The sequence below is a fragment of the Theropithecus gelada genome, chromosome 1 (genome assembly GCF_003255815.1).
Source record: "Theropithecus gelada isolate Dixy chromosome 1, Tgel_1.0, whole genome shotgun sequence".
Taxonomy (NCBI): Eukaryota; Metazoa; Chordata; class Mammalia; order Primates; family Cercopithecidae; genus Theropithecus; species Theropithecus gelada.
Window position 1 is genome coordinate 154,490,882 of NC_037668.1, and position 25,292 is coordinate 154,516,173.

General features: G+C 40.4%; 1 pseudogene; it reads right to left on the reverse strand.

The window, feature by feature from the left end:
• The window catches only part of LOC112631019, a 36,907-nt pseudogene extending 12,417 nt beyond the window's left edge, over positions 1 to 24,490 (reverse strand).
• Positions 24,491 to 25,292: the final 802 nt, after the last annotated feature.

Consider the following 25,292-nt stretch of genomic DNA (forward strand, 5'->3'; position numbering starts at 1 on the left):
CATTTTTAAGCAGCTCCCTGATCCCATGCCTTCTCAATGGGCAGGACCTTCCAACTGGGATCTCCAGCCACCTCCGTCAGATGCATTCTGGTTGGCAACAGGTCTGTATCTCCCTGGGACAGAGCTCCCAGAGGAAGGGGCAGGCTGCCATCTTTGCTGCTTTTCATCCTTCAAGAGATACCTCCAGGTACTAGAAAATCTGAGGTGACTAGGGACTGGAGCAGGCCTCCAGCATACTGAAGAAGCCCTAAAGAAAAGTGGCCAGACTGTTACATGGGTGCCCACTTCTGTATCTCCTCACCAGGCAGGTCTTCCACACCTGGCCTCCAGCCAGGCCTGTGCCAGAGCTACTGAGCCAGTAGCAACTCGGCAACTCCCTGAACAGAGTCTCCAGGGACAACTGAAAGCCTCTCTGCTACTGCCTCTACAGTAAAACTGCCCTTGCCACCTTCGGACAAACAAGGAGCAAAGGTCCTAAGTGCTTATCCACACTCCAACAAGCTGCAGTTGACCCAAGGAGAGGATGCCAGTCTGTCTCCCACTGGTCCCACACACCTTCCACTGCTTATCACCAGACAGGGTACCCCTGGCTTGGGCCCACAGCACAGACCCTCCATCCTGGGCTGATTGCACTGAATAATTGCTGACCTGCATCCCTCTGGGTGGAGCCCCCGGGGGACAAGAAAAGACCCTTGGCCACAACCACTATTAAGGCCTATTCCTCTGCTGCTTCCAAGTTGGGGAAGAAACAAACACTGACATCACCCCAGAGATACAGTGGGCAGCCTAGGAGTGCCAAGCAGTGATCAACAACCAACACTTGAGGGGGAGAGGAAACCACACTTTCAAAGCATTGAGAGGGAACGTGGCTGTAATTATTAGGAAACGTAGGGGAGCCACAGAACCGAGCAAGAGTCTACCAATTGATCAGTAAGCCTAAATGCTACGTACTGGATCACACCCCAAAGCTTCAACTCCAAAAACACCTTGCAGGCCAGATGCGATGGTTCATGCCTAGAATTCTAGCACTTTCAGAGGCCAGGGTGAGCAGATTGCCTGAGCTCAGGAGTTTGAGACCAGCCTGAGCAACATGGTGAAACCCCATTTCTACTAAAATATAAACAATTAACAGGGCATGGTGGTGTGCTCCTGTAGTCCCAGCTACTCAGAAGGCTGAGGCAGGAGAATCACTTGAACCCTGTAGGCGGAGGATGCAGTGAGCCAAGATTGTGCCACTGCACTCCAGCCTGGGCAACAGAGTGAGACTCGGTCCCCAAAACAACAACAACAACAAAAATACCTTGCAAACGTACCCCACTTTGAGAGGTTTTTTTTTTTTTTTTTTTTTTTTGGCGGAGTCTCACTCTATCACCCAGGCTGGAGTGCACTGTTGTGATCTCGGCTCACTGCAACATCCACCTCCTGGGTTCAAGTGATTCTCCTGCCTCAGTCTGCCAAGGCATTACAGGCGTGTGCCACTACGCCCAGCTAATTTTTGTATTTTTAGTAGAGACGGGGTTTCATCATGTTGGCTAGGCTGGTCTCAAACTCCTGACCTCAGGTGATCCCCCCACCTTGGCCTCCCAAAGTGCTGGGATTACAGGCGTGAGCCACCGTGCCTGCCCTAACATTTCCCACTCTGAAACCAGAGATAGGAAGTCAGTTTCAAATAAAGACCCTGCACAAAGCCTTGGCACAGTGAAAACGTCCAGAAGTCTACACTGCAGTTAAAGGAATATCCACATGCAGAGATGAGAAAGAACCAATGCAAGAACTCTAGTAACCCAAATGACCTGAGCGTCTGTTGTGTCTCCTCCAAATGACCACACCAATTCTTCAAGAGTTCTTAACCAGGCTGAGCTGGCTGAAATGAGAGAAACAGAATTCAGAATATGGTTAGGAAAATAATCACTGAGATTCAGGAAGACAGCAAAACCCAATCCAAAGAAATTAAGAATCCCAATTAAAGCAAAACAGGAACCAAAGGACAAAATAGCTGGTATAAAAAATAACCTAACAGGTCTGACAAAACTGAATAACACAATACAAAAATTTCACAATACAATTACAAATATTAACAGCAGAGTAAACCAAGCTGAGGAAAGAATTGCAGAACTTGAAGACTGGTTCTCTGAAATAATGCAGTCAGACAAAAGAAAAAAAAAGAGTAAAAAGGAACAAACAGGCCACGTGTGGTGGCTCATGCCTGTAATCCCAGCACTTTGGGAGGCTGAGGCAGGTGGATCACCTGAGGTCAGGAGTCTGAGACCAGCCTGGGTAACATAGTGAAACCCCATCTCTTCTAAAAATACAAAAATTAGCTGGGCATGGTGGTGGGCACCTGTAGTCCCAGCTACTCAGGAGGCCAAGGCAGGAGAATTGCTTGAACCTCGGAGGCAGAGGTTGCAGTGAGCCAAGATTGTGCCATTGCACTCCAGCCTGGGCGACAAGAGTGAAACTCCATCTCAAAAAAATAAAATTAAATTAAATTAAATTTTAAAAAGGAACAAACAAAATCTCTAAGAAGTATGGAATTACGTAAAGAGGTCAAATGTACCAATCACTGGCATTTTTGAAAGAGAGGAGGAGAAAGCAAACAAATTCAAAAATGTATTTCAGGATATCATTCATGAAAACTTCCTTGACCTTGCTAGAGAGGCAAATGCAAAATTCAGGAAATCCAGAGAACTCCTACAAAGTTCAATACAAGAAGATCACTCACAGGCTGGGCATGTTGGCTCACACCTGTAATCCCAACTCTTTGGGAGGCTGAGGTGGGTGGATCACCTGAGGTCAGGAGTTCGAGACCAGCCTGATCAACATGGTGAAACCCTGTATCTACTAAAAATACAGAAAAATAAAAAATTAGCCAGGCATGATGGCAAACACCTGTAGTCCTAGCTACTTGGGAGGCTGAGGCAGGAGAATTGCTTGAACCCAGGAGGCAGAGGTTGCAGTGAGCCGAGATTACGCCATTGCACTCCAGCCTGGGCAACTAGAGCAAAACTACATCTCAAAAAAAAAAAAAAAAAAAAGAAGAAGAAAAAGAAGAAGAACACCCACAAGACACATAATCATCAGATTTTCCAAGGTCGAAATGAAAGAAAGAATGTTAAAGGCAGCTAGAGATTAAGGGTAGGTTACCTACAAAGGGACCCCAGCAGACTACCAGAAGACCCCTCAGCTGAAACCCTACACGTCAGAAGAGATTGGGGCCTATATTCAATATTCTTAAATAAAAAATCTTCAGCCAAGCATTGCATACCCAGCCAAACCTAAACTTCCTAAGTGAAGGAGAAATAAGATCCTTTTCATACAAGCAAACGTTGAGGGAGTTTGTTACTACCATACCTACCTTACAAGAGATCTTGAAAGGAGCACTAAATATTGAAAGGAAAAACCACTACCAGATAACACAAAAACACACTTAAAAACACACACCAGTGTCACTATAAAGCAAACACACGAACAAGCCAACATAATACCAGCAAACAACACAATGACAGGATCAAATCCACACATATCAATATTAATCTTGAATGCAATCAAGATAAATGCCCGGTTTAAAAGGCACAGAGTGGCAACCTGGATAAAAAAGCAAGCTCCATCCAGGTGTGGTGATGCCGAAGTAGATGAAAAAAAGAATAACAAATAAACAAACAAAGCAAGATCCAATGGTATGCTGCCTTCAAGACACCCATCTCACATGTAATGACATACACATAGGCTCAAAATAAAGGGATGGAGATTAAAAATCTAGCAAGAAAATGGAAAACAGAGAAAGCAGGAGTTGCAATCTTAGTTTCTGACAAAACAGGCTTCAAACCAATAAAGATAAGAAAGACAAATAAGGATATTACATAACGGTAGAGGGTTTGATTAAATAAGACCTAACTATTCTAAATATATATGCACCCAACACAGGAGCACCCAGATTCATAAAGCAAGTTCTTAAGAGACCTACAAAGAGACATAGACTCCCAAAGAATAATGATGAGTGACTTCAACACTCTGGTGACATTATTAGACAGATCATCCAGGCAGAAGATTAACAAAGGTATTCAGGACCTGAACTCAACTTTGGATGAAATGGATGTGATAGACCCTTACAGAACTCTCCACCCCAAAACAACTGAAAATACATTCTTCTCATTGCCTGCCACATAACACATACTCTAAAATCAGTCACATAATTGGACATAAAATAATTCTCAGCAAATGCAAAAGGACCAAAATCATACCAAACATACTCTTGGACCACAACTCAATAATAATAAAATTCAAGGCCAAGAAAATCGCTCAAAACCATAAAATTACATGGAAATTAAGCACATGCTCCTGAATGACTTTTGGGTAAATAATGAAATTAAGGCAGAAATCAAGAAGTTCTTTGAAAATAATGACAACAAAGATACAACATACCAAAATCTCTCGGACACAGTTAAGGCAGTGTTAAAAGGGGAAATTCATAGCACTAAAATGCCTACATCAAACAGTTGGAAAGATCTCAGTTTAACAACATAACATCACAACTGAAATAATTAGAGAAGCAAGAAAAAATCAACCCCAAAGCTAGAAGACGACAAGAAATTATAAAAATCAGAGCTAAACTAAAGGAAATTAAGACAAAAAGCCATTCAAAAGATCAACGAATCCAGAAGTTGGTTTTTAAAACACATTATTAAGATAGATAGGCTGCCAGCTAGACTCATCAAGAAGAAAAGAGAGAAGATCCAAATAAGTACAATTAAAAATGACAAACGGAGTGTTACAACTGATGCCACAGAAATAAAAATAACCATCGGAAATTACTACAAACACCTCTTGCACACAAACTAGAAAACCTAGAAGAGATGCAAAAATTCCTGGACAAATACATTCATCCAAGATTGAACCAGGAAGAGATTGATTCTGTGAACAGACCAATAATGAGCTCTGAAATTGATTCAGTAGTAAATAGCCTACTAACCATAAAAAGCCCAGGACCTGAGGCGGAGCTTGCAGTGAGCCGAGATCGCGCCACTGCACTCCAGCCTGGGTGACACAGCGCGAGACTCCGTCTCAAAAAAAAAAAAAAAAAAAAAAAAAAAAAAGCCCAGGACCTAATGGATTCACAGCTGAATTCTTCCAGATGTACAAAGAAGAGCTGATACATTTCTACAGAAACTATTCCAAACATTGAGAAGGAGGGAATCCTCCCTAGTTCTTTTTTTTTTTTTTTTTTTTCCCCCAGACAGAGTCTTGCTCTGTCACCCAGGCTGGAGTGCAGTGGTGCGATCTCAGCTCACTGCAGTCTCTGCCTCCCGAGTTCAAGCAATTCTCTTGCCTCAGTCTCCTGAGTATCTGGGATTACAGGTGCACACCACCACACCCAGCTAATTTTTGTATTTTTAGTAGAGATGGGGTTTTGCCATGTTGGCCAGGCTGGTCTTGAACTCCTAATCCCAAACAATTCACCCACCTCAGCCCTCTAAAGTGATGGGATTGCAGATGTAAGCCACTGTACCCATCCCCTAACTCATTTTATGAGGTCAGCATCACCTTGAAACAAAAACCTGGCAGAGACACAACAATAAAAGAAAACTTCAGCCCAATATCCTTGATGAACATCAATGCAAAAATCTTCAACAAAATATCGGAAAACCAAATTCAGCAGCACATCAAAAACTAATCCACCATGATCAAGTAGGCTTGATCCAAAGGATGTAAAGTTGGTTCATTATATGAAAATTAATAAATGTGATTCATCACATAAACAGAACTGAAGACAAAAACCACGTGATTATTTCAATAGATGCAGAAAAGGCTTTTGATAAAATTAAACACTCTTCATGCTATAAACTCTTAATAAACTAGGTATTGAAGGAACATACTTCAAAATAATAAGAGCCATCTATGACAAACCTGCAGCCAACATCATACTGAATGAGCAAAAGCTGGAAGCATTCCCCTTGAAAATCAACACAAGACAAGGATGCCCTCTCTCACCACTCCTATTGAACATTTACTAGTATTGGAAATCCTCAACAGAGCGATCATGCAAGAGAAAGAAATAAAGGGCATCCAAATAGGAAGAGAGGAAGTAAAACTATCTCTGTTTGCAGATGACATAATTCTATATCTAGAAAACCCCATAGTCTCAGCCCAAAAGCTTCTTCAGCTGATAAACAACTTCATCAAAGTTTCAGGATACAAAATCAATGTACAAAAATCACTAGCATTCCTATACACCATCAACAGCCAAACCGAAAGCCAAATCAGAATGGCAATCTCATTCACAATTGCCACAAAAAGAATAAAATAAGTTAACTGGGAAGATGAAAGGTCTTTACAATGAGAATTACAAAACACTGCTCAAAGAAATCAGAGAAAACATAAACAAATGAAAAAATGTTCCATGCTCATGGATAGGAAGAATCGATATCATTAAATTGGTTGCACTGCCCAAAGCAATGTACAGATTCAATGTGACGCCTATAAAACTACCAAGGACATTATTCACAGAGCTAGAAAAAACTATTTTAAATTTCATATGGAACCAAAAAAGAGCCTGAATAGCCAAGGCAATCCTAAGTAAAAAGAACAAAGTTGGAGGCATCACATTAGCAAACTTCAAACTATGTTACAGAGCTGCAGTAACCAAAACAGCGTAGTACTGGTACAAAAACAGACGGCTAGGCCAATGGAACAGAATAGAGAACTCAGAAACAAGGCTGCACACTTATAACCATCTGATCTTTGACAAAGGTGACAAAAACAAGCAATGCGGAAAAGACTCCCTATTCAATAAACAGTGCTGGGATAACTGGCTAGCCATATGTAGAAGATTGAAGCTGGACCCCTTCTTTTTTTTTTTTTTGAGAGAGAGTCTTTCTCTGTTGCCCAGGCTGGAGTGCAGTGGCATCATCTCAGCTCACTGCAAACTCCACTTCCTAAGTTCAAGCAATTCTCTGCCTCAGCCTCCTGAGTAGCTGGGATTACAGGTGACTGCTACCACGCCCAGCTAATTTTTGTATTTTTAGTAGAGACAGAGTTTCACCGTCTTGGTCAGGCTGGTCTTGAACTCCTGACCTCGTGATCCACCTGCCTCGACCTCCCAAAGTGCTGGGGTTACAGGTGTGAGCCACCGTGCCCGGCCTGGACTCCTTTATACCATATACAAAATCAACTCAAGATGGTTTAAAGATTTAAATGTAAAGTCCGAAACAATAAAAACCCTGGAAGACAACCTAAGCAATACCATTCTAGACATAGGAACAGGCAAAGATTTCATGACAAAGACACCAAAAGCAAGAGCAACAAAAGTAAAAATTGACAAGTGGAATCTAAAAGCATTAGAACTTCTGCACAGCAAAATAAACTATCAACAGGTTGAACAGACAACTTACAGAAAGGGGGAAAATATTTGCAAACTATATATCTGACAAAGGTCTAATATCCAGCATCTATAAGGAACTTAAACAAATAAAGAAGAGAAAAACAAACAATCCTATTTAAAAGTGGGCAAAGGATATGAACAGACACTTTTCAGAAGGAGACATACATACAGGCAATAAGCATTTGAGAAAAAGCTCACTATCACTGATTATTAGAGAAGTGCAAATCAAAAACCATAGTGAGGTACCATCTCACAGCAGTCAGAATGGCTATCATTAAAAAGTCAAAAAATAACAGATGCTTGCAAGGTTGCAGAGAAAAGTAAACCCTTATACATTGTTGATGGGAGTGTAAATTTGTTCAAACATTGTGGAAAGCAGCATGGTGATTCTTCAAAGAGCTAAAAGCAGAACTACCATTTGACTCAGTAATACTATTCCTGAGCATATACCCAGAGGAATATAAATTATTTTACCATAAAGACACATGCATGCGAATGTTCACTGCAGCACTATTCACAATAGCAAAGACATGGAATCAAACTAACTGCCCATCAGTGACAGATTGGATACAGAACATGTGGTACATATACACTATGGAATACTATGCAGCAATAAAAAGAACGAGATTATGTCTTTTGCATATATATGAATGGAGCTGGAAGCCATTATCTATAGCAAATGAATGCAGGAACAGAAAACCAAATACCACATGTTTTCTCTTACAAGTGGGAGCTAAATGATGAGAACTTATGAATGTAAAAAAGGAAACAACAGATGCTGGGATCTAACAGGGTAGAGAGTGGGAGGAGGGAGAGGAGCAGAAAAGATAACTGTTGAGTACTGGGCTTAATATCTGCATGATGAAATAATCTGTACAACAAACCTCCATGACACAAATTTACCTATGAAACAAAACTTCACAGGTACCCCTGAACCTAAAATAAAAGTTAAAAATATATTTTAAAAAATTAAAATAGTCTGGGTGAGGTGGCTCATGCCTGTAATCCTAGCACTTTGGGAGGCCAAGGTGAGTAGATCACCTGAGGTCAGGAGTTCAACACCAGTCTGGCCAACATGGTGAAACCCCATCTCTACTGAAAATACAGAAATTAGCTGGGTGTGGTGATGCATGCCTGTAATCCCAGTTACTTGGGAGGCTGAGGCACAAGAATCACTCGAACCTGGGGGGCAGAGGTTGCAGCGAGTCAAGATCCCTCCACTGCAATCCAGCCTGGGTGATAGAGCCAGACTCCATCTCAAAAAAAAAAAAAAAAAAAAAAGATGCATCATTAGGTTGTTTATTTGAAGTTTTTCTACTTTTTTGATGTAAACACTTACAGCTGTAAATATTTTCTTTTAGTACTGCTTTCACTGTATCTTTTTTTTTTTTTTTGAGATGGAGTCTCGCTGTGTCTCCCAGACTAGAGTGCAGTGGCGTGATCTCAGCTCACTGCAAGCTCCGCTTCCTGGGTTCACGCCATTCTCCTGCCTCAGCCTCCCGAGTAGCTGGGACTACAGGCGCCAGCCACCATGCCCGGCTAATTTTTTGTATTTTTAGTAGAGACAGGGTTTCACCGTGTTAGCCAGGATGGTCTCGATCTCCTGACCTTGTGATCCACCCACCTCGGCCTCCCAAAGTGCTGGGATTATAGGCATGAGCCACCATGCCCTGCCCACTGTATCTTATAGGTTTTGGTATGTTGTGTTTCCATTATCATTTGTTTCAAGAAATTTATCAATTTTCTTCTTAGTCTCTTCATTGTTACATTGATCATTAAGGAGTGTATTGTTTGATTTCCATGTGTTTGTACAGTTTCCAAAATTCCTCTTGTTACTGACTTCTAGTTTTATTCCACTGTGGTCAGAGAAGATACTTGATATTATTTCATTTTTTCTGAATGTTTTAAGACTTGTTTTGTGGCCTATCATATGGTCTATCTTTGAAAATGATCCATGTGCTGAGGAGAACGTGTATTCTAGAGCCATTGGATGAAATGTTCTGTAAACATCTATTAGGTGCATTTAGTCTGTAGTGCGGATTAAGTCCAATGTCTTTGCTAATTTTCTTTCTGGAAGATCTGTCCAGTGCTGAAAGTGCGGTATTAAAGTCTTCAGCTATTGCTGTAGGGGGATCTCACTCTCTCTATAAGCTCTAATAATATTTGCATTATATATCAGGCTGCTCCAGTGTTGGGTATATGCACATTTACAATTCTTATATCTTCTTGCTGAAATGACTCCATTTTTATTGTATCATGACATTCTTTGTCTGTTTTTATAGTTCCTGTCTTAAAACTTATTTTGTCTGATACAAGCGTAGCTACTCCTGTTCTTTTTTGGTTTCCATTTGCATGGAATATCTTTTTCAATTCCTTTATTTTCAGTTTATATGTGTCTTTATAGGTGAAGTGTATTTCTTGTAAGCAACAGATCATTAGGTCTTATTTTCTAATCCATGCAGCCACTCTATGTTTTTTAATTGGAGAGTTTAATACATTTACATTCAATATTATTATTGATAAGTACATACTTACTTCTGTCATTTTAGTTATTTATTTTCTTGTTGTTTTGTAGTCTTCTCCTCCTTTCCTTTTTTCCTGTCTTCCATTTGCTGACAGTGATTTTCTCAGGTGGTACATTTTAATTTCTTGCTTTTTATTTTTTGTGTATCTGTTGTATGTTTTTTGATTTTAGGTTACCCCAAGTCTTACAAATAATATTTAAAAACCCATTTTTAAGCTGATGACAACTTAATGATGATTGTATAAACAAACTATGAGCAAGAGACAGCTAATAAATACTCTACAGTTTAAATTCATTCCCGTGCTTTGGCTGGGCATGGTGGCTCATGCCTGTAAACCCAGCACTTTGGGAGGCTGAGGTGGGTGGATCATTTAAGGTCAGTAGTTTGAGACCAGCCCAGCCAACATGGTGAAACCCCGCCTCTACTAAAAAATACAAAAATTAGCTGGGTGTCATGCAAATGCTTGTAATCCCAGCTACTTGGGAGATGGAGGTGGGAGGATCCTTTGAACCCAGGAGGCAGAGGTTGCAGTGAGCCAAGATCGTGCCACTGAACTGCAGCCTCAGCGACAAAGCAAGACTCCATCTCAAAATAAATAAATAAATAAATAAACAAACAAACAAATTCATCCCCCTGCTTTTTTTTTTTTTCTTTCTTTCTTTTTGAGACGGAGTCTCGCTCTGTCGCCCAGGCTGGAGTGCAGTGGCCAGATCTCAGCTCACTGCAAGCTCCGCCTCCTGGGTTCACGTCATTCTCCTGCCTCAGCCTCCCGAGTAGCTGGGACTACAGGCGCCCGCCACCTCACCCGGCTAGTTTTTTGTATTTTTTAGTAGAGATGGGGTTTCACTGTGTCAGCCAGGATGGTCTCGATCTCCTGACCTTGTGATCTGCCCGTCTCGGCCTCCCAAAGTGCTGGGATTACAGGCTTGAGCCACCGCACCCGGCCCCCCCTGCTTTTTAACTTTTTTGTTTCCATTTATATCTTATCGTATTGTCTTGAAAATTTGATATAATTATTATTTTTGATCAGTTCATCTTTTATTCTTTCTACTCGAGATTTGAGAATTTACACACCACAATCACAGTGTTATAATATGCTGTGTATTTAGTATTACCAGTGAGTTTTGTACCTTCAGGTGATGTCTTCTTGCTCATTAACATTCCTTTCTTTCAGATTAAAGAACTCTGTTAGTATTTCTTGTAGGCCAGGTCTGGTGTTTATGAGATCCCTCAACTTTTGTTTGTCTGGGAAAGTCTTTATTTCTTTTTCATGTGGGAAGGATATTTTCTCTAGATACACTATTCTAGGATAAAAGTTTTTCCTTCATCACTTTATTTATTTATTTTATTAAAAATTTTTTTTTTGAGACAGAATCTTACTCTGTTTCCCAGGCTGGAGTGCACTGGCACGATCTCAGCTCAGTGCAACCTCTGCCTCCTGGGTTCAAGCGATTCTCTCACCTCAGCCTCCCGAGTAGCTGGGATTACAGGTGCGCACCACCACACCTGGCTAATTTTTGTATTTTTGGTAGAGATGGGGTTTCACCATGTTGGCCAGGCTGGTCTTGAACTCCTGATATCAGGCAATACACCTGCTTCGGCCTCCCAAAATGCTGAGATTACAGTCCTTCCTCACTTTAAATATGTCATGCCGCCTTCTTCTGGCCTGTAAGGTTTCCACTGAAAAGTCTTCTGCCGGACATATTGTGTTGTTATTTGTTTCTTTTCTCTTGTGGCTTTTAGGATCCTTTCTTTATCCTTGACCTTTGGTAGTTTATTAAATGCTCTGAGGTAGTCTTCTTTGGGTTAAATCTGCTTAGTGTTCAGTAACCTTGTAGTTGAATGTTGATGTCTTTCTCTAGGTTTGGGAAGTTTTCTGGTATTATCCCTTTGAATAAACTTTCTACTCCTATCTCTCTCAATCTCCTCTTACGGGCCAATAACTCTTAGATTTGCCCTTTTGAGGCTATGTTTTTGATCTTGTAGGTGTGTTTCATTCTTTTTCTTGTTTATTTATTTATTTTGTATCCTCTGTGTATTTTCAAAATAGTCTGTCTTCGAGTTCACTATGTCTTTCTTCTGCTTGATCAATTCTGCTGTTATGAGAGTCTGATACTTTCTTCAGCATATCAATTGCTTTTTTGTTTGTTTGTTTGTTTTTGTTTGAGACAGGCTCTCTGTTACCCAGGCTAGAGTGCAGTCACGCGATCTCGGCTCACTGGAACCTCCACCTCCTGGGTTCAACCAATTCTTCTGCCTCAGCCTTCTGAGTAGCTGGGAATACAGGCGTGTGCCATCACGCTCTACTAATTTTTGTATTTTTTGGTAAAGATGGGGTTTCATCATGTTGGCCAGGCTGGTCTTGAACTCCTGACTTCAGGTAAGTCACCTGCCTCAGCCTCCCAAAGTATTGGGATTACAGGTGTGAGCCACTGTATCTGGCCTCAATTGCATTTTAAACTCCATAATTTCTTCTGAATTCTTTTAAATTATTTAAATCTCTTTGTTAAATCCCATCTGTTAGGATTCTGAATTCCTTCTCTGTGTTATCTTGAATTTCATTGTGTTTCCTCAAAACAGCTATTTTGAATTCTTTGTCTGTAAGGTCACATATCTCTGTGTCTCTGTAACTGGTCACTAGTACCTTATTTTTATTTATTTATTTATTTAATTAATTTTTTTGAGACAGAGTCTTACTCTGTCACCCAGGTTGGAATGCAGTGGTGTGATCTTGGATCACTGCAACCTCTGCCCTCTGAATTCAAGGCATTCTCCTGCCTCAGCCTCCCGAGTAGCTAGGATTACAGGCACCTGCCACCACGCCCAGCTAATTTTTTGTATTTTTAGTAGAGACAGAGTTTCACCATCTTGGCCAGGCTAGTCTTGAACTCCTGACCTCATGATCCACCCACCTCAGCCTCCCAAAGTGTTGGGATTATAGGCGTGAGCCACTGCGCCGAGCCAAGTCACTAGCACCTTATTTAGTTTGTTTGGTGAGGTCATGTTTTCCTGAATATTCTTGATGCTTCTTGATGTTTGTCAGTGTATGGGCATTGAATAGTTAAGTATTTATTGAAATCTTCATAGTTTGGGCTTCTTTGTACCCATCCTTGTTAGGAGGGCTCTCCAGGTATTTGAAGGGACTTGGATGTTGTGATCTAAGTTTTTGGCCGCCATAGCTGTATCTGCATTGGGGGCAACCCAAGTTCAGTATTTCTGTGTCTCTTGCAGACATTTTGAGGTACCTCCTTGGTGGTCTTCGATAAGATCCAGAGGAATTCTCTGGATTAGCAGGAAGACTCTTGTTCTCTCCCTTATTTTCTTCCAGATAAATGGAGTCTCTCTCTCTCTCTCTTTCTGTGTTCTTTCTCCAGTTGCCTGGAGCTGAGGTGGGGTGACACAAGCACCCCTGTGGCCACCACCACTGGGACAGCACTGAGTCTCACCCAAGGCTCGTGGTAACCACTGCCTATACTGCCTACTTTTCATTGAAGACCTCCTTGAGTAATCTTTTTGGTCCATATTACAAAGAACTCTTTGTACTCTCCCTCCTTCTACCACCTTATGCTCCTCTTTCTTTCCCCGTTTGATTTACCTATTCTGCTTCTCAGCAATTAACCTTCTTTTCTTGTAGGTACACTGATATAGTTTGGATGTCCCCTCTAAATCTTATATAATTTCCAATGTTGGAGGTGGGCATGGTGGGAGGTATTTAAATCATGGGGGTGGATTTCTTATGAATAGTTTAGCCCCATCCACTTGGTGCTGTCTATGTGATAGTGAGTGAATTCTCATGACATCTGGTCTTTAAAAGTGTGTGGTACCTTCCCCCTACACTCTCTCACTTGCTCCCATTCTCACCATGTGAGACCCTGTCCCCCCTTCACCTTCTACAATGATTGAAAACTCCCTGAGGCTTCACTAGAAGCCCAGCAGATGCCAACACCATGCTTCCTGTAAAGACTGCAGAACCATTCGCCAATTAAACCCCCTTTCTTTATAAATTAACCAGTCTTAGGTATTTCTTTATAGCAATGCAAGAAAGGGCTAACACATACTCCTAACTCATCTGTTTAATAACCTATCAGCAATTTGTCCAGAATAAGTATTTAGTTAAAGTGTGGTTTTTCAAAATAATTCACTTCTTATCCCTTTTGAACAAAATCAAGAAAACATTTTCTTGAGTTTAGGCTTTTAGTTCCTTTTAATTCAGCGGGGCTTGGAAACTTGAACTAACTTTAGCTACAGTTTCCTAAGATATTTTTTCCATATTTTAGACTTCAATTTCTTCTTTATGATGGTAAAAAGTTGACTATAGTTCAAATATTATTCTCTTTAACAAAGTAGGTAACAGCAAAAAGGATCTTGAGGAATTACATATTTTCTGTAGTCTGTTACATTTATATGCATATACTCCAAATGGTGATCCTCTCCTTTACATATTCATTTTCTTGTTCTAAGAATAATGTTACCTGTAACATTTTACACGGGTTCTCAGAATCTTAAAGGAATTAGTCTCTGGCATTTGTTCCCTAGGTTGATACAGCTATTTGGCATTTATCTTTTTTTTTTTTTTTTGAGATGGAGTCTGGTTGTGTTGCCAGGTTGGAGTGCAGTGGTGTGATCTTGGCTCACTGCAACCTCCGCCTCCCAGGTTCAAGAGATTCTCCTGCCTCAGCCTCCCAAGTAGCTGGGACTACAGGCACATGCCACCACACCCGACTAATTTTTGTGTTTTTAGTAGAGATGGGATTTCACCATGTTGGCCAGGCTGGTCTAGAACTCCTGACCTCAAATGATCCGCCCACCTTGGCCTCCCAAAGTGCTGGGATTACAGGCATTAGCCACCGTATCTGACTGGCATTTACCTTTTGTTATTTCTGTACTTACATTATTCAAAAGAGGAACTATTTAAAGAGTTATAGATGCTCTGGTTTCTTTATGTTCCTCTTCACTTTCTTCCTTATCAGGATGATTTATCAGAGTACTTTTAGAACTGTGTTGTAATAGTGAATAGTTTCTTTACACAGGTAAATTGAATTAACGCTCCTGAGTATTCATTCTATGTAGATCTTAATAAAAGATAATTTACTAAATGACCTGCTAGGTAGCCATAGAGGAGGCTGTTAATGCTGAGACAGTATTTACAGAAAAGGAGGACCATAGCGAGTAAACAAAGTGGCATTTGAAGAGCAGAGGCAAGTAGACCCCATGCTGGTGAAGAGAAAATCTGTGATAACAAGAACATGTATAGTGTAAATAAACCAAAGGTATCCAAACACACCAACAATTCCCCAGTGACTTAAAAGCACAAAGAGGAGTGGTTGTTCAGCGGGATTCAGAATTTTAAATTCTGAATCTTGCCCAGTGTTATGCAGAGAGCGCAATCCTTTTCTGTTGCTCTCCTGGACTCTCTGGCTATAGTTGGACACTCATTTGCATGGTTAAGGTTATAAAAATTGCTGCTTACAAGGCTCTGAGGGAGTCAGCATTGCTGGCCTGGGGAAGGAGAGGAAGGCACTGCCTGAGCTAGGCACTGTAGTGGGTGGAAAGCCTGTCTGGGGCAGGCAGGTATAGCCTTAAGCATTGTCATACAATAGAAACCCTTAAGGCCTCTGCCCACCTCTTCTCTTAGGAGACCTTTGCTACAAGTTCCTGGAAAGATTAAGGTGGGATGGGAGGACTTTGTCTTCCAAAATAAACTCTTAAAATTCATGGGTTTTCTTCCTTCTCCTCTCATGCGGTGAGTGACCTTCCCCTCAAAGAGCCCTTGAATTGCAGGCAGTTTAGCTGCATATACTGTTTTTAGAACAGTAAAAGGGAATGGCACAGCATGAAGTGTATGAACAAAATAAAACAATCAAGCAAACAACGGTATGCCAGACATTGCTCTTATTGCTTTATGTGTATTAATTTATTTAATCACTCCTTGTTACAACCAAGTGAAGTAGATAATATGTTATTCTTATTATTCAGATGTGTTGATTATATGAAATTACACATATCATCCCATATTATTCAGGTATGCAGTCTTGCAAAGCAGTAATCCATTAAAAAAAAAAGACTTTTCTCATTTTATACAATTTACAGTCATAGCTAATCCCAAACGTTGATGAGAATTAGGGGAAGGTAGTCCCTGTTTCAGGTTAATTGAGTCAACTTTTGCCCTCTAGACCAAGGCATTTTTTCCCCTGATCCTCTTTTAATTTCTGAAAAAATAAATTCCATGTATGAAGGTTGACCATGTCCTTCTGCAGCTGGCCACACCTAGAAATGTAGATTAAGCATTTGACATCACTATTGAAATCACACTGAATCTTCCAACCTCCTATAGATTATGTTTAACACACCTTGATCTATTTCCTTAATTGTTGATCTATCCATGATTCTACCTGGCATACAGCCATGCTAGCAGGTCCTTAGATGGCTTTGAGTGTCTTATGTTTGATGATAATCTTTGGCTTATATTGTTATGCCCAGACCGTTTATTCCCCGAAGAAGACCACCAGAGTCCAGAGTCAAAGCTAAGCAGCAAGGATCTTTATTACAGGTTCGAACCTGGAACTCTCCCTCGCTCGTGAAACGAGACGGGCAGGAGAGCTCCCCCACTGAGCTCCGAACAATGTTATATAGTCTAAGAAAAGTGGGCATAGAGTTATTATACAAATCAGATATATGATTGGCTAGTGTTTGAACAAGGCGATTTGGCTAACTATGATTGGTTCCCGCCATTTCTGATATTTTGGTTCAAACTTTGAGGCGGGAGAGCAGGTTTATGGCAGCAAGAGTTTATCTTACTTAAACATGTCTTGTGACCTTGCCTCAGAACTTACAAAATCTCTGGTATGTGCAAAACAAAATCTCTGGTACGTGCAGAAAACCAGGTACTCACAGAACTTACGAAATCTCTGGTATGTGCAAAGATTAGAGAGCAGAACAAGGGTGTAGCGGGTGGGGGGCGGGTACACATCTATCTTTGTGTCCTTTCAATATAAGGTGGTAATAGGGCTCCTTTAAATATATTTTTTTGATTATTTGAAACTTATACATCAGGGTAATGAAACTTAACCTTGGTTTTTGTGATTACTGATAATGTTTCTTGCTATCCCCAAAAGCCGCCAGCACTATCACTGTTCCTGTATGAATAATAACAGCTAACGCAGAAACAGTGCTTGCGTTGTCCCAGGCACTGTTCTAATTACTCTATGTATATTATAAAATTTAACCCTCACAATAACCTATGCAAGCTAAATGAATTTGACTTGTTTCCTTCTTCACATCATTTTTTTCTAAGTCCAAGTCTCATGTGGATGCAACTGAGTGGAGGACTCTAGATCACATGGTTAAACTTGATTGTGAGAGGAGCTGGCAATGTAGGTCCTGGTCTTTGACTTGGGGGAGGTAAGGGGTGAATGAGGAAATGAACACAATATAGAAAGGCACCTAAAAGATGTTGGAAAACCATAAATATCAATAATGCCACTACAAAGACACAGAAGAAAAAAAATAAAAAATACAGTAATCACAGAAGCCAAGGGAAAAGTATGCTATAAATGCCACCAAGAGGTCTGGTAATATGAAGGCTGAAAAATGTCCCCTGGCTTTAGTGATATGGAGGCCATTAATAACTTTAGTAAGAACCATTTCATTAGAGTAATGGGAGGGAAAGCAGATGTATTGAGTTGAAGAAATAATAGGATGTAAGGGAATGGAAATAGTCCAGGCAATTCTTTAAAGATTGACAGTAAAGAAGAGGAGGAGAAATATAGGAGAGCAGCTGGTAGTCAAAAGTGCTGTCAGGGGATTTTACTTTTTAATATTAATATGAAGGATTCAATAGAGAGAAAGTGACAGGCAATGGCATTCAGAGCACACTACAATTTCAAAAGGTGGAAAAGATGAGGGGATGGTAGCTAGCAATTATAAACAGGTGTTTGTGGTAGAAGCACAAGGGAACTCATACCATTGGCTTTTAGTTTTGGGAAGTGGGGTGCAAAATTGAAATTGGGAGTGAGAAGGAAGGAAGAAGGTTTAAAAGGGTGAAGAGTAGAAAGCAAGCTTATCTAGAGCAGTATAACATGACGGCCAGATAGTGTTGAAGGCTCCAGTGGAATAGGAAATCATTAATGGATAGTAATGCCAACCTGGCCTGTTTTGCAGCTTCATCCAGCATGGCTTAGCCACCTGGATGCATGCCAAGAGGGAGTAGATAGTGTGTTTATCCCGAGTTAGGTATCATGAAGAGATAGAGAGGCCAGGTAAGATACTAGTGAGAAAGTTACTAAAATGACAGATCACGCCATCTACGCTGAATAACTTGGGGAGTAAAGGTTGTGGTGGTGCAGTAGTGGTTAAAGAGTTAAGTAACTTGAATATCGCAAAGATACAGAAGAATGTGGTAGACAATGGTTGATAGATGTTTAGGGTCAAAAGTAGATGTGGTAAGCAGCCTCTAAGAAAGTGGTCCCGACCTCCTGGTATTCATGCCCTTGTGTCATCCCTTCCCCTTGAGTGTGAGCTTGATTTTTAATGAACAGAACATAGTAGAAGTGATGGGGATGGAAGGTTACTTCTGAGATTAGGTCACAAAAAGAGTGTGTTGGGCCAGGCGTGGTGGCTCACGCCTGTAACCTCAACACTTTGGGAGGCTGAGGTGGGTAGATCACTTGAGGTCAGGAGTTTGAGACCATCCTGGCTAACATGGTGAAACCCTGTCTCTACTAAAAATATAAAAATTAGCCAGGCGTGGTGGGGCATGCCTGTAATCCCAGCTACTTGGGAGGCTGAGGCAGGAGAATTGCTAGAACCCGGGAGGCAGAGGCTGCTGTGAGCTGAGATTGTGCTACTGCACTCCAGCCTGGGCAACAGACAGAGACTCCTTCTCAGAAAAAAAAAAGAAAGACTGTGTGGCTGTGGCTTTTATATTAGACAGTCACTCGTCTGCTCTGACACTTGCTCACTCTGTGGGAAGTCAAATGTTATGTTGTAAGCTGCTCAGTGGAGAGGTCCAGATGGCAAGGAACAGAAGGAGGCTTTTGTCTAACAACCTGTCAGGAATTAAAGTTTGCCAAAATCCATGTGAGGGAGGTTAGAAGATCCTCTGCCCAGCTGAGCCTTCAGATGAGACTGCAATCCCAGCCAGCAGCCTGATTGCAGCCTTATAAGACACCTTATACCAAAGGCACCCACCTAAGCTGCACTTGGATTCCTGACCCAAGTAAACTGTGAGATAATAAATATTTGTTTTTTTAAGCTGTTAAATTATGCAGTAATTTTTTTCAGCAATAGGTAACTAATATTGTGGGGTTATCAAAGTACTAGTTAGATACGCCAATATTTTGTTAAGCGTTTTTTTTTTTTTTTTTTTTTAACAACAGTCATGTGAGAATTGGATTGCAGCAACATTTTAAAGGTTCCAAATCTCATGAATGAGCTGAGGAAGTCAACTAGAAAAGAAAATGTCAAAGGATCTTTTGAAAGGCTGAACAACTGAGGTACCCCTTACCTTAACATAATGGCACTTATCTCCAAAGTCCCATGCTGTAAAATAATTCTGATAGTTTATATTTTCTATAATAATTATACCTGCTCTAAAGTATTCTCCTTTAGCTCCAAAATGAAATGATTAAAGGTGAGTGAAAGATATTTATGTTTTAAGACATGAAAAACAAATTTATTTTTGCCAGTCTCACTCAACCAGAATTTAAGTATTTAAAGTCAGAGATGTTTTGTTGTTGTTTTTCAGCCCCCTCAAAAGGAGGAGGAGGATCCTCTTTTTGAAATTTTTTGTGCTCCCCTTTGAAGGAGTGGCTCCATCGTATACCTACTTGTCCAGGCAGAACACTGGTTACGACTTTTGACGTTCTAACTCAAATTCTTATATCCACAGATTCACCAGGTTTTGATGATTCTACTTCACACACAGCTCTTACATCCATGCAGTCTTCTCTATTTCCCTTACCATTGACATAGCATAGCCCTTGTCTTCCTTACTCAACTTTCCTTCTCTGTTTCTCTACATGCCCATTTATCCCATTGCTGTCAGAGATATTTTTATAAAATACAAATCATGTCATGCACTTGCCTAAACTTTTATTACACTACATTATTCATAAAATAAAGCCTGAATTCAGCATGACAATAAAACTTTTCTTGACCTGGCCTTAATTGGGGTTTCCACCATCTCCTCCCCTAATTGCCTGGGCAGTCACAGTGTTAGATCACTGTGCTTGTACTCATTGCTTTGGTTTTCAGTTCTGTCTTTGTTTTTTGTGCCTGAGGAATTTACTTGATTTCACAGAAGGTTGTGTACACACACACACATATATATATCGCCAGAATTTTTTGATATTTGTAGTAGGAGGGTTTTAAAGTTTTCTAATTTGAAATATTGCCTGAATCTAAAGTTCTGCTATATCCTTTTCTTTATTTCTTCTTCTTCTTCTTTTTTTTGGGGGAGGTAGAGTCTTGCTCTTGTCGCCCAGGCTGGAGTGCAATGGCATGATCTTGGCTTACTACAACCTCTGTCTTCTGGGGTTCAAGTGATTTTCCAGCCTCAGCCTCCTGAGTAGCTAGGATTACAGGTGCCCACCACCACGTGCAGCTAATTTTTGTATTTTTATAGAGATGGGGTTTCACCATGTTGGCCAGGCTGGTCTTGAACTCCTGACCTCAGGTGATCTGCCTGCCTTGACCTCCCAAAGTGCTGGGCTTACAGGTGTGAGCCACCGTGCCTGGCCTTTTTCCTTTTTTTCTATTTTTTTATTATTACTATTAAATATTTAGAGACAGGGTCTCACTCTGTCACCCAGGTTGGAATGCAGTAGCTCAATCATAGCTCACTGAAGCCTCAACCTCCTGGGCTCAAGTGATCCTCCTGCCTCAGCCTCCTGAGTAGCTGGGACTTCAGGTGCATGCCACCATGCCAGCTAATTTTTTATTAAATTTTGTGTGTGTGTGTGTGTGAAGAAAAGGTATCGCTTTGTGGCCTAGGCTGATTTCAAACTCCTGGACTCAAACATTTCTTCCACCTCAGCCTTCCAAAATGCTGGGTTTACAGGCATTTGGCACCATGTTCAACCGATTTTTATTATGTTTTTTAGAGATAGGGTCTCCTTCTGTTGCCCAGGCTGGAGTGTAGTGGCATGATCATAGCACTGGAGTTTCAAATTCCTGGGCTCAGGTGATCCTCCTGCTTCAGCTTCCCAAGTAGCTAGACTGAACAGCATAAGCCACCACACCTAGCTAATTAAAAATTTTTTTTTGTAGAGATGGGTCTCACCATGTTGCCCAGGCTATTCTCGAACTCCTGGGTTCAAGTGTTCCTCCTGCTTCGGCCTCCCAACACTCTGGATTACCGGCATGGGACACTACATCTGGCCCATTTCTTTACATTTTAAACATTCTTATATCACTGTGCTCTACGTGAGGTTCTTTTAAACCACTAAAAGGTGGTGTTTTTTTTTCTGATCTAATAGTTTCTTTGAAAAAGCAAATTTAATCCCTTTACATTAACTGTGATTACTGATATATTTGAATGCATTTCTGTCACTTTCAATGTATTTACCATATACCATATTAATTTTTTACGTCCTTTTTTTCTTTTCACGGCATATTTTGGTTTGATTGTATTTTCTTTATGACCATTCTCTTGGAAATAATCCAAGAAAATTTCCTTAATCTTGCTAGAAGGATAGACATCTAGATACAAGACATCCAGAGAACACCTATGAGACACTATACAAAATGAATGCTACCAACGCATATAGTCACCAACTGTCCAAGGTCAATGTTAAGGAAAAAAATCTTAAAGACAGCTAGAGAAAAAGGTCAGATTATGTGCAAATGGAACCTTGTTAGGTCAACAGCAGACTTCTCAGCAGGAACCTTAAAAGCCAGGAGAGGCTGGGGGCTATTTTCAGCATTCTTAAAGAAAAGAAACTTCAACCAAGAATTTCTATATCCAGGCAAACAAAGCTTCATAAGTGAAGGAGAAATAAAATCTTTTCCGGACAAACAAGCACAAAGAGAATTCATTACCATTGGGCCAGCCTTGCAAGAGATCCTTAAAGCAGTTCTAAACATGGAAATGAAAAAGAATGATACCTGCTACCATAAAAACCACACTTAAGTACATAGCTCACAGACCATATAAAGCAATCACACAATAAAGACTACAAAGCAACCAGCTAACAACTTCACACTAGGACCAAAACCTCACATGTCAATATTTACCTTGAATGTAAATGGTCTAAATGCCCCACTTAAAAGGCGCAGAGTGACAAATTGGATAAAAAAACATTTTTTTTCTTGCAGACATTCACTTACTGTCTGCAAGAGACCCATCTCACACTTAATGACACTCATCAGCTCAAAGTAAGGGGCTGGAGAAAGATCTACCACACAAATGGAGAACAAAAAAGAGTAGGAATTACTATTCTTATATCAGATAAAACAGACCTTAAACTAACCAAAAGGTTTAAAATGGACAAAGAAAGGGATTATATAATGATAAAGTATTCAGTTAAACAAGACTTGACTATTCTAAATACGCAATGTTGGCGCACTCAAATTCATAAAACAAGTACTTCTAGACCTACAAAAAGACTTAGACAGTCACACAATATTAGGGAAATTCAACACCCCACTGACGATATTAGACAGATCATTGAGGCAGAAAGTCAGCAAAGAAATTCTGGACTTAAATTCAACACTGGATCAACTGGATCTAATAGACATCTACCAAATACTCCATCCATCAGCCACAGAATATACATTCTTATCTGCACATGGAACATACTCCAAGATCAACCACCTTCTCAGCCATAAAGCAAGTCTCAATTAAAAAAAAAAAACAACAAATCACACCAACCATACTCTTGAACCATAGTGGAATAAAAATAGAAATCAGTACCAAAAAGATCTCTCAAAACCACACTATTGGCCGGGCACGATGACTCACACCTGTAATCCCAGCACTTTAGGAGGCTGAGGTGGGCGGATCACTTGGGGTCAGGAGTTGGAGACCAGCCTGGTCAACATGTTGAAACCTCATCTCTACTAAAAGTACAAAAATTAGTCAGGTGTGGTGGTGTGGGCCTGTAATCCCAGCTACTTGGGTGGCTGAAGTGGGAGAATAACTTGAACCCAGGAAGCAGAGGTTGCAGTGAGCTGACATTGTGCCATTGCATTCCAGACTGGGTGACAGAACAAGACTCCATCTCAAACAAAACAAAACAAAAACCACACTATTACATGGAAATTAAAGAACTTGTTCCTGAATGACTTTTGGGTAAACAATGAAATTAAGGCAGAAATTTAAAAAAAATCTTTGAAATTAATGAAAATAGAGACACGACATAGCCAAATCTTTGGGATGCAGCAAAAGTAGTATGAAGTTTAGTGCTAAATACTCACTTTAAAAAGAAAGCTCTCAAATTAATAATCTATTAATAGCATCACGCCTAGAGGAACTAGAAAAACAAGAACAAACTAACCTTAAAGTTAGAATAACGGAAATAACTAAGATCAGAGCAGAACTGAATGAAATTGAGACCCAAAAATCCATATAAAAAATCAGTGAAACCAAAAATTGGTTCTTCGAAAGGATAAACGAGATCAATAGATTGCTAGTGAGAATAACAAAAAAAAGATAGCCAAATAAGCACAATCATAAATGACAAGTTGACATTACAACCAATCCCACAGAAACGGAAAAGATCCTTTGAAATTATTATGAACACCTGTATGTGCACAAAGTAGAAAATCTAGAGAAAATAAATAAATTCCTGGAAACACACAATCTCCCATGATTGAAACGGGAAGAAATTGAAACACTGAACAGACCAATATTGAGTTCTGAAATTGAATCCGTGAAAAAAAACAAAACAAAACAAAACACTTACCAACCAATAAAAACCCTGAACCAGGTCCATTCACAGTCAAACTCTACTAGATGTACCAAGAAGAGCTGGTACTAATTTCACTGAAACTATTCCAAAAAATCAAGGAGAAGGGACTCCTCGCTAACTCATTCTATGAAGCCAGCATCACCATGATACCAAAACCTGGCAAAAGATAGAACAAAAAAAGAAAACTACAGGCTAACATCCCTGATGAACATAGATACAAAAATCCTCAATTAAATATTAGCAAACCGAATTCAATAGCATATCAAAGTGTTAATTCACCATGATCAAGTAAGCTTCATTCCTGGGATGCAAGGTTGGTTCAACATACACAAATCAATAAACCTGATTTACCACATAAATTGAATTAAAAACAAAAACCATATGATCATCTCAATAGACATGGATAAAGTTTTCAATAAAATATTCAGCCTCCTGAGTAGCTGGTATTACAGGTGTGTGCCACCACGTCAGGCTAATTTTTTTATTTTTAGTAGAGACAGGGTTTCACCACGTTGGCCAGGCTGGTTTAGAACTCCTGACTTCAAGTGATCCACCCGCGTAGGCCTCCTGAAGTGTTGGGATTACAGGCGTGAGCCACTGTGCCCAGCCTTACCTGGCATTTCTGTATGCTTAGGAGAGCAAGGTGGTACCCACTGCACCTTAGCCCCATCTGCCATCTTAATTGTATATATATTTTTTTGTTTGTTTGTTTTGTGACGGAGTTTTGCTCTTGTTGCCCAGGCTGGAGTGCAATGGCATGATCTTGGCTCACTGCAATCTCTGCGTCCCGGGTTCCAGCTATTATCTTGCCTCAGCCTCTCAAGAAGCTGGGATTACAGGCACCCACCACCATGCCAAGCTAATTTTTGTATTTTTAGTAGAGATGGGGTTTCACCATGTTGGCCAGGCTGGTCTCAAACTCCTAATCTCAGCTGATCTGCCTGCCTTGGCCTCCCAAAGTGTTGGGATTACAGGCGTGAACGGTTTAATTGTATGTTTCTATTTAATCTTTAAATGCCTTGCACTTTGGCTCCCTCCCTACTATTCCATTGAAAATGTTTCCACTAATGTATCAAATGGCCAACTAATCATTAGAGCTAATGCACATTTTCCAGTGTTTATCTCTACAGTGTACAACAAATGTCGCTTTTCTTCTTTCTTTTCATTTAAAGAGTTTTCCCCTCTGGGCTTCTATAAAACCACTTCTCTCAGTTCCCTCCACTTCTAAACTGCTCCTTCTCAGTCTCCTTTGAAAGCTATAAACTGGTGATTTCCAATTTCGAGCACCACCCAGATGTTTCTCTTGGGTTCTAGATGTGAATATCCAACTTCCTACTTGATATTTCTCTGAAATGTCCTGCAGGCAACTCAGCCTTTTCATAACTGAATACAGTTTTCCCCAAGTTTGTTTTAAGAATTGAAGGGAAGTAATAGTGATATTGTCATTGGTCATGAACTTCAAAGTAGGAGACATTTTAT